Raw genomic sequence first — 15301 nt, forward strand, 5'->3', positions numbered from 1 at the left:
ACACTACTTAACCAAGTCTACAGCTGCAGGCATAGCTCACCTATTGTGTTTTAATACAAAAATGCTACGTTTCCTATCCTGCCGATACAAGTATTTTTGTCAGGGAATAAGCAGATGTTTGCACAAAGGTAGCTGCCGCTGCATGTTGGGGTCTAAGCCACGAACGAACACAAATAGCTGAAGTCCCCTCCCCAAACGGACAGCTTTTGCGATGTGCAATCATAATCACTACTTGGCTCTAATGTCTGGCTAGGACTTCAGCTTTCACTAGTTACTGTCAGATTTTCTGCAGTGCTCGGCAGGCAGTAAACTGCAGATTTCTCTCAAAAATGAGTTATTCACTGACCTTTTGTTTTTGTTTATGAAACCAATTCTCCTAACAGCAACACTGCTCATACACGCTTACCAGCAGCACGCCTGCTCCACATTTCTGGAGTATGTTATTAGCCCTATTTTTATATTACTTGAAGTCACCCAGGAAGTCAATAGCAGAGGCTGGGTTTTGAGCACAGCCCTCCCGAAAGCCGTTCTCCTTTTCCGCTGGCCAGGCCACGGGACTGACATGCCCAGAGATATTATACCATGCTCTTGTCACCCGCCCAAAGCCTGTCGCTGTCACAGTGAGAATCCTTCTACCTACACAGCAAGCACTTTGGATCAATCCTAATCCCACACTAACGGGGAGCAATAACAACTAGGATTGCTTCCCCCCACACACTTGTGGCTCAAATGAGTCATTACCTTACTGACTCATTTTCAGGTTGTTGCTATTATTTCCATTACGTGGCTCAAAATTATCATTCTTAGAAGAAGCACTTAGCAGCTTGGACCAACTAACTCCTCTGTCTCCAGCATTTTTTTTGGGGGGGGGGGGGGAAGGGGAGGGGGGGGTACTTCCCCAGGGCCACATTCTGCCTCCCATAAACACACTAAGTAGCACCGTCTTCCCCAGATGCTCCCATTGACTGACTGGAAATCTGTCTGATGCAGCGGCAGAGCTTGGCTCTAACACAGCAGGCAGGGAAGGACCAGCAGTCAGCCCTGGTGCTGAATTACAGACATTAACTGGGCTGCAGCCACTGACCTGAAGGCCAAAATTTGCATCATAAGAAGGGATTGGTCTGTGGAAAAAATAATATGAAACTGCAACATTTAGACAGGCAACATATAAAACACCTGGTCTGGGAAGTTTAGGTAACTTGATGGATTCACTGTCTGAATGCACATGCCAGATGCGACATTACCGCCACCTCTCAGCACTCACTCCCAGAATTATGTACGAGTAGAAAATCACAATATTCCAGAAGTTAAGACTTAACGCTACTGTTATGCCCATCTTACCTCCTTTAAAACACAGTCATGCAGCAACTGCTCCTATATTTCTCTTACGATTATCTTTTTTCATTTATGTTCTTAAAATCATTTCCAAAAAAAATACCCATATTATGCAGAACTGCTGTTTCCTCCGATACTCATCACGAGATCGATATTGAAAGCTCAGGAGAAATAATCAGTTCATAAGCATGTTTGTTTATGGCAATCTTTGATCTGAAAGTTACTTTCTTTTAAAAGACACTGTAAAGTCCTACATACTGAAGACACTACCTCTCCCTTTACTCTACACCAGTTTTTAACCCCTGAACAGCACTGTTCCCCACATACATGAACGCATGCTTTTTGAAAAGGTGGGTCTGAATGTAGTGCCTCTCTGCTGAAGAGCCTTTAAAAATAATTTTGCACCCTGTCTATCAGGAGGTAGACTGGAAGCTCTTCCCAGACCCTTGCAAGGTTCATGTTTGCCAAACACTCCCCCTACCCTCAAAGGGGCAAGATATCTTTGCTCCTGTACAAAACGTGGCTATAGAGACACTGTAACGTACCGCATAACATGAAAAGTGTTAAAAATGAAGGTTACAATATGGCGCTTAAGTTTTTCAACAGTTCTTTACAAGTCACAGCCCATATTGTACTAACTTTATCTTTATTGCAGCAAAAGGGCTCACTCCTCCAATAAATAAATGCCAATAAATACATAAGGAATAGCCAGTCACTGTCAGCATAATTCTCCTTGGCAAGGACTACACCAACACACACCACCTCCAGCATCACAATTACAGAGAGAGCTCTTGCACTGCCACTGCCCTACAGCATGGGTCATTTACACCTGACTCTGAGCGCTGACCTTACGGTCTTTTTTCCCACCTAGCTGCTGCACTCCCTGCAGCTTACGCTATCCCCAACCTAACCTCGTGATGGCAAGCGCTCACAGTCTGTGCTCTGGGCTTAGGCAAAATTTTCACATGCACTGCTTCATTTGGCATTATTTTCCTAGATTGTGGTATTCGTTCCTGAATAAATTATTTTCTCATCTCTGCATGACTTACTTGGTTTTCTTATCTCTGGTTTCTTTTCTGCCCCATCTCCTTCAGCACCCAGGAAGCCTACAGATCCCTCAGTAGCTAACCTCTTACATATAAGAACATTCCTGCAATTTCTCAATTTGTTCCAAAGGAGAATGCTGCAAAAATCCTTGCTCTGCCCTGAGGAGCAGAAGGCAGGTCATGCCTTCCACCGCTTTCCTGCTGATAACGCAAGCAATCTTTCCTGTTCAGTTTGTGACCAACGCTCAAAAGTTCTGCTGTTTAAAAACACATCTTAGCACAGGCTCAGTTTAACTGCATTATGTCAGACCAAGCCGAGAGACACCATCGCACATGCTATACGTGGAGTCACAGGGCCCCACAAAATGCAAAGCCTGGTCCCTGCGACGGGGGAGGCACGTGGGGGAACTGTAGCATCCCATCTCTTGCTGGTTCACCAACTCACCAGTTTGCTGGTCATGGTACCTCTTCCCCTTCCCAGCTGGAGAAAACGGTTTGCAGCATACTTTTTAAACAAGAGGAGATCAGAAAACCTCTCCAGAGCAGGCCAAGATTTAAAAGGAAAATCAAAAACAGCTTTAAATCAAAGCGGTAAATACGTGACAACTCCCATTCGAAGAGCCTAAAGGCACATGTATTGACAAAGAGTGCATGTAACCCTACAAAACTAGGTAGCACATTTGCAGAGGCAATCAATCAGAGCTGAAGAAAGTAGCCTTTCTGTAATTGCAGGCACTGACATTTTACAGGCTCCTTCTCAGGAACACAGATTTATTGCACACTGTTGAAATATTTTGTTCTGCCTGCCTAGAGAACAGGCCAAGAGCAATCTGATCTAACCTGGTCCCAACCCCTTTCTTTAGGGTAGCAACAATTCTGCTTACGCTCTGCTTAAAGGGACCTATTTTCATATTGCTAAGGCAGATGACAGCCTCCTGAGATCTGCAGATCTTACGCAAGTTGATCTGAAGAAGCTATCGTGAGTTAACATCTCCTGAGAATAACCCCTTATTTCTGCACCTGCAAAGGTGAAACCCAGCTCTTCCTCCCGTAACTACCGATGCCTCACCAATTCCACACGTACCTGAGTCTTAACTTCCAACTGCGATACAAAGCTGTTTAGAAAGCTAATGCTGCTTCCTAATCTAGGCAGGCACGGCCTAATAACATTGGCAGGGCCGAGTTTACTCGGCATCCATACGGAGAACGGCACACTGACCATCACTTAGCCTGACAGCAGGAATTCTGCCACACCGGTCCAGCTTCCCAGGTAAGCCACATTGTCCTCTCTGGTAGAAGATAATGCAAAATGTCCCCCTCAGCTCCTGATCCAAAGGCACTTGGCAGGGCTCCGTGCAAAGCGGCACACAGAGGACTGGGAAAGAGGCCAGCAGTTCTGGGCCGACCGGGCTCAGCTGTGCTTTAGCCTGCTCCAAAAATCCTAAACTGACAGTTAAAACAGAAAAACACCCCATCGCTTTGTGAAAACTCCCAGACCAACTCTCAGTCAACCCACTCAGCTAAACGCCCCTCCTTGTTTTTATTGCAAGAGCAAGTTTCACCCAGAAAGTCATGCACTTTAAAAATGCCCTGAACCCACAAATCACAGTCACTGCGCCCAAGCATGTGATTCATAACCACAATAAAGCCATCTGAGGCTTCCCTACTCTCTTCTGCACTGACTCTAATTCTAAGGATTAAAACTCAGATGCAGAGTGCTTCTTCTGCAAATACACTCTGCAACTTCATGAGAGCTGGGCAACCGTGAGCCTCAGCTTTCTCCCTTACCTGCAAAACAGGTACCAAAAGGGCTTAGGTACTACCCTTATCATCTCCCCGTGCTTCTCCTCTCTCAATAAATAAGTTGAAGTACCACAAAATACAAAATCCATCCACGCTCTTGAAAAGAGCTCCAAGATCCCATCTCTTTGTAACGCCAATCTTCATCACCAGACACAGACCTTAGAAAGTAGCTTCTGGAAACATCATCTGGAATAGAAGCCTTCTTAAAAAGGCTCTTAACCCATTTCCCATGGGCAGATGCTTGTTCAGGTTGCACAGCAGTGAAGGAGCGCTCTGAAAGCCTACAATTATAATAACTGAGGTCATGGGCTACCTGACATTCTTCGGGTAAAGCAGCAGACAGCGTTACATTCACATTTGAACATGCTCAAAGAGATTGCAGTTGAAAAAGACTGATAAAAGTACATCAGCGGTCAGTGATCTGTCAAACAAATACTGCTCCTAAAAAGAGGTGCTTACATTCTTGTAATTCATCCTTCCCCTGGAAATATAGGAGACTATCACATACAACAGCAGCACCCTCTCTGCCAACCAAGGTTTTCATGCTTTTCACAATAGTAGGGACCTATTGAGGAAGGATGGGTGAAGCCCGGAAGGGAAAAAAAAAAGTTTGCAAGTTGGCCTCCTCCCCCAAATAAACTTCTCTAGCATACAGCTGGTCTAAGCAGCTCACAGGGTCTAGATATCACATCCTCACTGAAACCCATGGGGCCCCAAAAAGGCATCCATCCCCCTACTATTCAACTGATTTTGAACACTTCTGCCTCAGCAGATCAGCTGTGAGGCCAAGCTTTAAATCCGCTGCTTTCATAGCAACCATGTCATAGCAAAGAGCTTTCATATCTGGGGGTCCCACCAACAGTGGCCCCTCTCTTTTGGGAGTGGGGCTACGGGACCTTCCCATTTCTCTCCAATTGCTTTCCGGCTTTCCCAGCCAGGAACAAGAGAGGTGCTTAGACACTGAGTTCAGCAAACAGCTGCAAGCTGGGAACTGGTAAGCGACTTTCATTTGCACCTTCTGTTTCGACAGTTTCCCTGCATGCATGCTTTTGCTCCATTATAGCAGCGAAGACTATGCAGAACTGCTGCAGCCGAGATGCAGCACAACACCTTTTCTTTCCTTCGAATGACTGCAGTTACCCCAAAGAATACAATGGGAGAAATAACACTTCCCTGCAGGGACAGACAGGTTACAGGGTTTATTTCCCAAATGCAATTCTGTGTTACTATTTGTTAATGATTAGGACTGCTGTAGAAACAGAACAAAAATTCGAAATTCAGCCCTAGACTTTGCTTTGAATTATCTCTAAATGAAAGGTGCTCTCCACCGTACTGCACTTGTAAAAAACAGAATTTTTGTCTATTCCAAGTCAGATCTGAAAATTATAAACAAAATGAGAAGGAGTTAGCCCAAGACGGGTAGAAACAAGCAAGCAAAGCTCCTGCACTAGTTTTGCGAGGCACAGAGACAGATGGACACTGAAAATGACTTTGAATCTTGTTCCGTCAGCAGATCAGATGTCCAGTAAGTCCCAAGATGTAGAAAACATCCAGAAGGCTTTTCTTCCCCTTTTTTTGCTGCATAATTACAGGCAGTAGTTGCTACACTAATGCTACCTCATCCTCCGCTTTTGCAGAAATAATAGGCAAAAAAATGTAAAAATCACAAAAAAAAATCCAGGGGAAGACCTGTTTGCTACATTTTGTGCAGATACAGGACATCTTCTAGACGACTGGCTTGTACAGGATCTGGTGCTATTCTTTATAGGTGTAAGGGTGCCTTGATCCAAGTAATTCGTTTTCTGAAATGGTTTATTTGCATAAGACAGTCAGACACCTGATAGCAGGCAAAAACCAGCCGCAGCAGCAGGTGCTGCACTGATCTCGGGCCTCAGCGTTGATTAACACCGGCTTAGACGCTGATCCTAAGGAATACACAATTGCCATTCGCAGTCCGTGACTATTTTCCCAGCCCCAGCACCTCACTCTCTGCTACGCACAGAGGCACTTCTATCCCAGCAGAACCAAAGGGCCCGCTCCGTGATGGCAGCCTAACCAACTGGGCTTCTACTGCACTAACAGCCCCCAAGCAGCGCAGCTGACTACTGTTCATGAGCCTTAACATTTGATAAGCAAGCCTAACACGAGCAACTGTCTAGTGCCCCGCCGCAGCGCTACGTCCGACAAACAACAGGGCCTGAGCAGAGCCTGGAACAGAACTCTGCAGGCCTGGAGCTGGTGAGATCCAGACCTGCTGGTAAAGCTTCTGGCGGCTTCAGGGAGGCCAAACCTCACACAACACAAATATTAATCCTGTAGAAAGGAAAAAGAAATGATGGAGACATGATGCCGTGTGATATCTTCCTGATCCTTCGCACTGATCCCTCTGAGCCGAAGCCGAGGCTCCTCAAAGCCAGGCTTTTTTGTCTTTTAAAAAAAAAAAAAAAAAAAAAAAGCAGAACCACAACCATAACTGGCTATTGTTTTAAATTTGGTAGGCAATACGCTCTGACAATTTACTACCTTTACATTCTGAGACAAAGAGCGTAAGCAAGACAAACACAGCAACCTTCAGTTTCAGCTCTTGCTTATTAGGAAAATGCCTAACTTTTAATTTAAAAAAAAAAAAAGACAGAATCAGTCAGAATTGTATTTAAAAGTCTAAGCTTTCTAGATCTGATCTCACAGCTGGTTGGCGTCCATATTTTCCCCTTCTGAAAACATTATAACGGGTCTCAGATGCACGCACCCTCATTCTAATTAGAAATGAAAGTTAAGTTTGCACTTGCATGTGTTCATACCATTCCTGTTTACACTTTGGAGTATTCCTCAGTTGACAGATCAAGAGAAGCTGTTAATTAAGATGCATGGCGGAAGCTGGAACTTTGATGGAAGAGATGACTAAGACAGTGCACTGGGGCTCAGCAGGTATGGATTCCGACCCTGTCCGGGCCACAGGCCTGCCCACTGTGTGCAGATAATATTAATGCCCTAAGATATGCCTCATTTCCTTGCATGCAAGCTGGGGATGGTAATGCTCCCTTCATACTTCAGGAATGGATCACCAAGGAGGCTCCCCCTTTGCCGTCTGTCTGCCTCACTGCTGGCACTAAACACCTTCCCAGAAGAGTAACATGGCTCTTCTCCGGCTCCAAAGCTTATTCCCACCCCTGTCTCAGAGAGCCAGAGTGAAAGACGCAGGGCTGTACAGACCTGGGGAACATGCTGCCCTCTTCCCACAGCCTTGTCCCATGAGCTCAACCTCATTCATGACTCAACGCAGGCTTAGATTCAGGAACAGTCGGCCCCTGCACATTCTCATTCACCTCCCATCCTGTTTCCACTGTAAGCATTTTTGGTCAGGCTCTATTCCCTGACTGCTTTCTCCAAACCTGTCCCAGGTCTAAAAGCCCTTCACTAATGCATACATTTAATTACACAGAGCCTTTTCCCCCAGCTGGTTCCTCTCCCCTGGAAGAGTTGCACTCATATTCCCTGAATCTGTTCTACAAGCAGATCATTATTTAGCTCAGCAGATACCTTAAGGTTTAAAAAAAAAAAAAAAAAAAAAAAAAACACACCACACCCAACACACACACACCACAACTTTAGAAAGTTCTGGATTTCAAATTCATTATAGTGACGCATTATACCCTCCCTTCTTCTGAGCTTTTTATTTGAATATTTGGGAAGGGTAGTCTTTGAATTTGACAGCTGAGCTAAGAGTAAAGAGATCAGCTGAATTCTTGCTTACAGTTTGGTGCCACGTTCAAATTTCTCCCAAGACTGCACTTACCAGTTGAGAACTGGGATTTCTACACTTTCAGCCACACAATTACCCTTGATTCTTGCTCAGGAGAGGGCCTTTTGGAAAGCCCCGTTTAGATGAACAGATTCTGAAGCATCATCACCGCAACATCACAGTCTAACATGGCATTTATATCATGTCTCCCAACCCAAAGCACTGTGTTGTACAGCATCCGGAATATAACTGTCTGACACACAGAAAAGCAGTAAGGTGTAAAGAGACCCCTCTTAACAGCGGTTAAGTAAGGGCCACTGTGACATGGACCGCTCAACAAGTGTTTTCTTCTTTTTTCCATCAGGAAAAGGAACTTTAAGAGGTCCCCTTCAAGCCGAACAAGAGCTCTCCAAGCACAACGCACAAGGAATTCAATGTGGAAGCTCTAAGACCTCTCTCTCAGAAACTTTGGCTCCTGACACATTACAGAGCGATAGAGAGGAAGGGAGTTAAGATGGGATTTGTCTTGTCTCATCCATCTAAAATTCAGACATGTTGTCTGTGCAGGTTCTTATGGTCCCAGCAGAGTGAAGAGAAGTACAGAGAAGTGAAGGGAGTCCAAAAATCAGATCATCCTCCTCAAACAGGTGGGATGACTCATACTTTGGAGGTGCCTAAGTTCCTTCATTTCTTGGTAGAGGGAGAAAGACTCCCAGACTTTACTTTTGGATGCGATATGGCAGTGACCTGGCCACGACTCGACAGGAAATTGTGCACAGCAAGATCACTTCCAGGTCTCATAACTCTTAGGCTAATATTCCACATATTGAATCGGCGTGCTTTCCACAGAAGCATAGGGCTGACTTGATTTCCATCAGGATTTGAAACACTGGTCCTAAGCAGACCAGGTGTTATAAACCTAACGGCTTGACAAACAGTGATGTCAGCTATGCATAAGCATCCAGAGAAGAGGTAACAAGAGATGCAGAATCTGTGTATTCTTTAATGTGTGCCTTTAGTTCTTTATTCAGTAAAATAACCAGATGATAATAATAGCAAAAAGTCAAATCAGTTCCAAGTAAAACCAATGGGATTTTACATGTAAGTTTTAAAATGAAATATCTCCTGACTTTGTACATTGCTCAGACAAAGGAATTAAAGCCAATATTCTGCAGTCCATCTTTCAAATCTGGAACTCAAGAATTAGGTGCATGGCTCCCATTAATACGTGCAATTCCCCAGGCACCCAAAGTGAGAAGCAACACTTATGAGATGCTGTAGTGCCTCCTGGTAACAAGGCATGTTTATGCCTGCAGCAGTTAACAGCTGGAAGAAGAAAAACAGCTGACTCTTCCTACAACTGTTGTCACTTCTCTCTCATGATGCCTACAAGCCTGGCTGCACAGAAAATCCAACATCCCCTTTCAGCAAGGCTGTGGCGAGACCTTTCACGCTACCCTGCGTGTTATCAATAACTTTGATCCTGGGTCTACCGTTACGGATGTCAACAGAAAAACTACAACGGACTGCACAGGAGCAAGATTTAGACCCTTGACACACCACCTATTCACTGGTGATGGTTTCAGAAAGGTGTGAGGACAGAAGGAATGGGAATATAAATCTATGAACAGGAAATGAGTTGGGGCTGTAAGTAACAGAAAAGCTTCCATTGGTGAGTGCTACACATTCAAACGCTCTCTTACCAACGGCAAAAACGAGCTCAAGTTATTGAAGCGTTACAGACAAGGTGCTCAAAGGCTGCAAGTGAAGCAAATCTTGTAGGTAGAGACAACATCTCCTAATGACCAGCTCATATAGCTGGAAAAAACAAGGAAAACTTTTGGGAATAGAAGCCATTATCCAGGTCTTCACTACTCACTGGGAAAACTTGCCTTTTTTTTTCATGCTGTATCAGACAGTCTAATAAAAGATGTTTTCCCTCCCAAGAGGCTTGCCTTGCTTAATTTAAACTTCTCAGGTTAGAATTAAAGGGCATAATGTCTCCTCTTTAATACTATCTCAGCAGCCGCCATTGTTTTATCACAAAGAAAGGGTCTGGCTCCTACTCCCATTGAAGTCAACAGTAAAACTCCCACTCGCTGCTATGGAGGAGGATCTAATCATAACTATTATTATAATTCTGCCTCCCATCTTCCTGGTACAGCATGCAGGAGGTAGCAAGGGATTTTTTTTTCACTCTACTGAATTACTAAAATATGGAGAAAGGGAGAGCACTGTAAGGGCCTACTGGCTGATGTAGTAACTTATGCCACATAAATGAATTGCATCAGAGGGTGTTTGAAGATTGAGCATTAAGTAGAAGCAGACGCTTGCACTTCTACAATATGGTGTTTCCTTTTAAAAAGTTGTGTACCACCTGTTCTTTCCATTTGCTGTTTTTTCCTAAAGACGTTGCTAGCAATGAAATTAGTCAGTAAAAAAAACAACCCACAAACACACACCTGGTTAACTAACTAGCATTCAGAAGCTGCTGGCAAACACACGAATGACAAGGCTTACATTGACTACAGCAGTTCTTTTTCGCATCCTGGAAATAGTGTTGCTGCACCACAGCGTCACTGCTCGTTATGCAGGAGTAACACCGTATTGTGAGCTGACCACAAACACTGCCTTCTGAAACACTGAGTAAAGACTGCTACTCTCGTTCCGCGACTGTGCTTTCTAGAGAAGACTTCTGAATGAAACAGAAGGGAGAAAAATAATAGCGTGCCCCAGCTGCACTGAGTCCAGCAGAAAGCACACTGTCCACGTAATCTGCCGCATTCCTCTGCCACCGAAACGCTTGCAATGAAAATAGCAAATCAGAAGGCAAGTGGAGACCCTTTTACCTCAAGATCCGATAGAACCAACTCACAGGCTGCCATTTAGACCCAGGGATCAGCCTACCCAGACGCCCACAGAAAGAGGGACTCATGCCTTCAGACATAGGAAAGAAGATCTATGACCTCCGAAAAAGAAAAGAAGGGAACTAGTCAGCCTGGCTGCAGTAGGAGGGGCAGCACTGCAGCCAGAAGGAACTGCCCCAAGGATACAAAGGCATGCAACATACAGTCCAATTTTTACGCCATTACCTACTCTGGAAAAAAAAAAAAAAAAAAAGGGAGGGACAAGAACCAGCTACAGAAAAATCTATGACTTAATCCTGGTTGTGCAGTGTCACCTGATAAACCTGGTGCTGCAGAACTTCAAGTAGCTGAGACAGTATTCTTCTTGACTGAAGAGGAGTGACCAAGTAATTATCCTTGCAAAAAACCCTGGCTAACCTCAAAACAGTACTTACCATCTCTCATTTTGTGGTTTTGCACTTGAGCCCCTCAAATAACCAAACGCTGCTTGCCCCCATTCCACAACCTTTCTCTCAATAGATAATGCCAGGGTGCCGTTGGAAATCCAGGGATCAGCATTTCTTTGTGCGTGTGCTGCAAATTTGTGCATTCTGTAAACAACCTCAGTAACATTTCAACAAAGCAGAACAACGATCCCTCAAACAAGGAGTTGCATGTGGTGACTGACTTGTCTATCACTGCACTTCGCAGAGAACGTTCTTGGCAACCACTAACCCTAAAATTGAAATGTGAGAAAAGAGAAATGCCACATCATAGGTTCAGCTTACAGTGCTTGTACGCAGCAGCACTGTCATATGGATAGCTTAACTTGCTCTGTCAGTAGGACATTTCCTACGGAAAACAGAAACATCTGCACAAAAAAGTTGGCAAAAATCTCGATGCCTTTTTATTTTAAGTTTCCACTTCGTGCCATTTAATCCACTGTACAGCCCAGTGAATGTACTCATTGTTTTTTGTTTAGAACATCATCAAAATACACAACACAGACACACATGCAGGCATAGCAGTCTTGTCAGAAACAATTTTTGTTTTGTTTGAACAAACCAAACAGATTCACTAGGCAACCCATCCTAGTAAAATGAGAGATGTGCAGTATTGCTGGTGCCCTGGAATGATCGATACGAGACCAAAATAAACAGAAAACCCACCTTTCAGTGTAGCTGTCACGTTGTCAGTCAGAGTTCAGGTTTCCACAATCTGAAACAAAGCACAATGCCTCAGTTAGTGGCAGCTGTTAAAGGAGAATGGCTCTTACACTTTATTAAGTGAAATACACACTGATGAATCGCATCGTGTGATTAAGAACATACCTTCGTTCTTTGCCTTTGGTAACAAAGTTATGCCAAACTTGCCTCTCCGGTGATCAGAACCTCCCCTGCCATCACAGACTACATCCCTTTGTATGCATCAGACCGCGTCCCACCAAAGAGGCTGGATCCTCCAGATCATTTGTTTTCATATAAAGCAGGTATCCACAGAGAAACAGACTCCATAAAAACACCGGCTACACTGATGGGTTCTGATAGGATCGGAGTTTGGCAGAAATAACTAAAGCTCTTCTTTCTTCACAGAAAACAGAAGATGTGCAGGCAGAAGGCCCCTTAAGTATCTAGATTCACCAGAGATGATTACCCAAAATTCCAAAAGGTAACAACAACCACCAAAAGCACAAAGACTCAGCAAATAAGTAAGCATGTGGATAATATGACATATTTTATCAAAAGCTTCCTTGCTTCAAGAAATGCCTGTTATACCACACTGCAAAAAAGACGGCCTCACAAGCTGCAGACCACACTGACAGGACCTACAAATTGGGTATCGTGTAACTGAATATCACATACCCTAGAAAAACTTCAATGAGAAAGTGCTGCCAAGCAGCCACAGGAGAGGAGCTGCGGCACAAGGACTCTCAAATTCTCTCCCTGGTGCTGCAGCCGTTTATTGCAAGACCTTGGGCATGTCTTTAACTACTCCGTGCTCTAGTTACTACTAAGATGAGCATAATGTCATCACAACAGCATAAATGAGGATTAATTACTGCTTTGCAAATCCTGGGAAAGGTTGGGCAGGGAAGAAGCAACTATACGGTGCATATTACTGCTATTTACAAATTGGGCACTGAATTGCCCAAGAATGAGGGAGAAAGCTAGAATGCCCTTCCCAGTTTTAAGCCAACAATAGCCAGCAAACTGACCGATTTCCATCACTGTCACCCTTAATCAAAATGCATCCTACCTGAAGAATTAACTTTTGCCAGAATGTGGCTAACAAACATCAGAGCTGAACAAAACTTATTAAAATACTCCCTGATTGACAGGGAAAGGGCGACGAGCAGATAAACGCTAGCAGGAATAAAAGCACTTGGTAATTTCAGTCAACTGTCTGAAGGTTGCAGCCAGGAGAATACTGGAAGAAAACAGCTTAACTGTTTCTTCTTTCCTCCTAATACCAGAAAATGAAAAGTCAGTTCTTAAAATATGCTGGCCAGGCGTGGTTCCTATTATCTTTGGTTAATTCCATATGTCTGAGAAGGAAATCAGCTCTAAGCCGGTTAGACTGGCTAAATGAGATTTGTCTAAGGCCCCACCCCCAGAGGCAGTGTCATGCTCCAAAGAATTTGAGTTCTTTAGGAAGATGCTACTTGTCCAGACGGCATCAATAACAGCCAGCAGAACACATCTAACAATTTATACGTAATATTCCCTTCTTGAGGGACCACCATTCAGCAACGCCTAATCTCAAGGCAGCTCCCAGGCAGCATCCAAAGCAAGAGATGATCAGGGTTGGTGGTACCAGTAGACTCCTTTTTGTAAAGTTTCTGATGAGGGTGTGATGGAGAAGCAGCTCACGCGGACATACAACTTCAGAGGCTCCAACTAGCAGAACTTCCCAGCATCTTACAGGCCTGGACCACAGTGCGTTTACTCCTTGAGAGAAGGCAGTAATCTAGGCTTGTCCTAACACCTTGAGTCACGATGAGATAGGTATGAACAACAGGAGTCACAGAGGCATACCAGGCTGTTGCTAGTAAGATAACATGGCTGTGAAACACACAGATCATGCACCTGTTTCCTTTTCCAATTTTTATTTTATTTAAATATTGTTATTTACTTCAGTTACGCTCACAGCAACCCTTTTGCTTTCAGAACCCTGGGATTTTCACAAGCGCAGCCCTGACTCAGGCAGCCTGTGGTGAACACCCAGGACACATTTACGAAAAGACTACTAATAAATAAAAGAGCCATACCAATTACATGACTCAGAGCAAAACTAATTAGCACTGCTACGTGTTGGCATTTTGTCTTCTGAATGCTTGTTGGCTAATAAAAATCAGGAGCTGTTTTTAAAAGAACATGCCTACATTGAGTAATTTATCCACCCCCTTCCTCTAAGCACAGCGGCATTTGCTAATGCTGTCAGTATTTCTGCGAAGCTGGTGTTCCAGCAAGGAGCCATACCGACAGACCTGGCCGGCAAAGTTTTCATTAACATCTTTTCAGTAACAGACAACAGCAAAACAAAGTTGCCTGGTTTGCCACCTTTCTGACAACACCAGTCCGGAGAGAGACTGCGTTCCCACTGCAGAACTTGGTTGGAGCAGGACCCCAACTACGGCAGACAGGCAAGTACAACTGGTGACGTGGTCCACTGTCCCCAGCAGCCTGGCTAAGTTTACCATACTGTGCTCACAGGAAGAGGGCATCTGACAAAGGGCAGGTGATATGAAATCAGCTGCGTTATCCGAGATAACTGTCGGTACAGCTGCATACATCACCATCTTGTAACATCCTGGAGACACTTCATTGCAGAACAGAGTTGGTCCTGGCTAAAAGGGAGAAACTGCCTGAAATTCTGAAGGCGGAAAATGGTTTGGCTAACAGCGATCATGAAACGAAAGCACCAGCTCTTCCCACAGACGGAAGAAACAAGCGCAGCAGATTAAGGAGAGCGAATCTCAAAAAAAGGCAGCTTTCAACCAACTCTGTACAGGTCAGCAGGGCCTCTGGGGGAGGGCAAAAGAGCACAGGAAAGCTACAAGTGCTAGAGACGGAATAAAGATACAAAAGGTAAACTATTCTGTGGCACAAGAAAGCTGGGACAAATTATAGTGCTGAACCAAACACAGAAGGAAATGTTAAAGAATATTAACATAATCGGCTGGACCGGACGAAATTCACCTTCACATGATTAAATAATAACAATAGTGGAGCTACCCTAGCTGAGCCAGCCAAAAGAAACACGTTTCAGCACATAGCTTAATCCTCCGCGACCTTAGCTGAAACCCAACAGGCTGAGCCCAGGTACAAGACTTTGTACTGCAGGAGCTGAGATGCAAACCCATCTTCCTTTCTGCTGACTCTTACGTGGATGCGAGTCATTTGTGGCAGAAAAGCAAAGTGAAGAGCCCCATATTCAGCTTCCACCGACAGATTTTCCAGAGCTCTTTGGTCACAGCCATCAACCTTGTACCGCTAACACTGTGGTCTGTGACACAGACATGCCTTAAC

At 44.4% G+C, this 15301-nt stretch overlaps 1 protein-coding gene across 4 annotated transcripts in view; it reads right to left on the reverse strand.

Annotated features, from left to right (window-relative positions):
* Positions 1–15301, reverse strand: part of MAP2 (microtubule associated protein 2) — a 227150-nt gene that overhangs the window by 175973 nt on the left and 35876 nt on the right. For all 4 annotated transcript variants that reach the window (XM_068947953.1, XM_068947941.1, XM_068947942.1 and 1 more), the window contains exon 2: positions 11942–11990. The gene's annotated coding sequence lies outside the window, so the exon portion shown is untranslated. The remainder of the gene's footprint in view (positions 1–11941; positions 11991–15301) is intronic.

The sequence above is a fragment of the Struthio camelus genome, chromosome 6 (assembly GCF_040807025.1).
Source record: "Struthio camelus isolate bStrCam1 chromosome 6, bStrCam1.hap1, whole genome shotgun sequence".
In the NCBI taxonomy this organism is placed as follows: domain Eukaryota; kingdom Metazoa; phylum Chordata; class Aves; order Struthioniformes; family Struthionidae; genus Struthio; species Struthio camelus.